Genomic DNA, 1,615 nt, shown 5'->3' with positions numbered 1-1,615 from the left:
ATTCTTCAGGTGTCTCGATTCAAGTGCTGTTGCAAGTCTCTTTGGTAATTTTAAAAAATTTTTATTTAATAAGCACATGATTAGAAGAAGCATTTCATTACAGCTTTAACATATTCAGTAACAATTTCCAGAGCAAGGATATATCTTTTTCAAAAGTGGCTGTACATTTTTAGGCTCACAGTTGAATTAACACAGTTATAAATATTGAACTCAGTATAAATCCTGTTAGACATAAAATTAAATGAGTTTTTACCCTTTAAAGAAGATCTCCATTTCATTTTAAAATATGCTGTTTCCTACATTTTTAACACTACTAACACTTAGACGTTTGCACATGTGTCTTTAATCTCTATATACCTGATTATTACTAGTCATAATCAGTTACGCTCAGATCCTTGGCACCTGAGTATGGATATAAAGTCATCAGGTAGATTTCAATGGTAATGTTTATCACCTCTACTAATTAACATGAAGTAAATTTTTATGCTTCCTCCTCAAATATGTCTCATTTTTTAAAATTAGCTTTTTTGTGTCTCTGTTATACAGAACATCTCACACAATCTTATTCATCTATATATCACTTCCCAAATGGCACCCTTTCAAAGCCTCTCTGCCCACCCCCCCCACTGGAGCCCATATACTCTGTCATCCCTGTTAATGTCCACTGTGTCGTCGGCACCCCCAGTGCTTGTCCATCTACTGAATCTAGTCAGCCTATCTAGAGTTCCTTGTTTTAGGAAGATCAGCTTTTCCTCATCTAGCAGCAATCAGTTGTCAATATTCCTTTAGATAAGATTGGGGTCTGCTGTGCATTTCCCCAGTTTTAGGCTGGGTTACTGTCTGGGAGTCTTTTGGGAGACTTTTGGGCTACCCAGGCCAGTAACTCAAAGGAAGGTATCTCCTGTCTGGCATTGCTTCTTGTTATGTAGCCTTTAGCTATACATATAGACTCTTAAAAAATCATATTGACCCCATTAGTCTTTGGTTATACTTTCCTTTTGGGTGTTTAAGACCCTACAATCGCCCCAGATAAACCAGTTTATTTTTACTCTTAAGGTCGTTTGAGGATCTGTTCCTCAGGGGTCACATGGGCTTGGGAGGAGCCCCTGGCTCCTTTCTTTTACCAGTTCCGCCTATGTGAAGATAAGTCAAAGGTCCTGCTCAACCATGGTTGGCTTTACTTGGAAGCATGGGGGAAATGATTCCTCTGTGTTGACCCTCCTCTTTGTAGACTAGACACTGGTTCAAGTCCATTTGATGGGGTCTCCATGGCCTCCTTGGTCAAAACGACAGGTGACTCACCACAGTTACAGGACATTTTGAGAGATACTCATAGTCTCCTGGAACTAGTCGACCTAGGAGGGCAAGGAGCAAAACCTGTCCTTTATGTCCCTCTGACCAAATTAGTATAGGCCTCAAAGTATGGCTGTTAAACATCCAAGAAGGTTAGTTCTGCCAGTCTGGTACTTTTAATTACCATGGGTCATGTAGATAAAGCTTGGGCAAAGACCAAATGCTCTCAGATAAACCTTGTTTAGACATATATTCTTTGATATGGTTGTATGTATAATTTGTCAGTAGGTTGTTGGACTAATATGGTTCCCTCTGGTTTTTA

The sequence above is a fragment of the Nannospalax galili genome, unplaced genomic scaffold (assembly GCF_000622305.1).
Source record: "Nannospalax galili isolate Female #2095 unplaced genomic scaffold, S.galili_v1.0 scaffold336, whole genome shotgun sequence".
NCBI classification, from domain to species: domain Eukaryota; kingdom Metazoa; phylum Chordata; class Mammalia; order Rodentia; family Spalacidae; genus Nannospalax; species Nannospalax galili.
Note: the sequence above shows the minus strand (reverse complement) of the source record.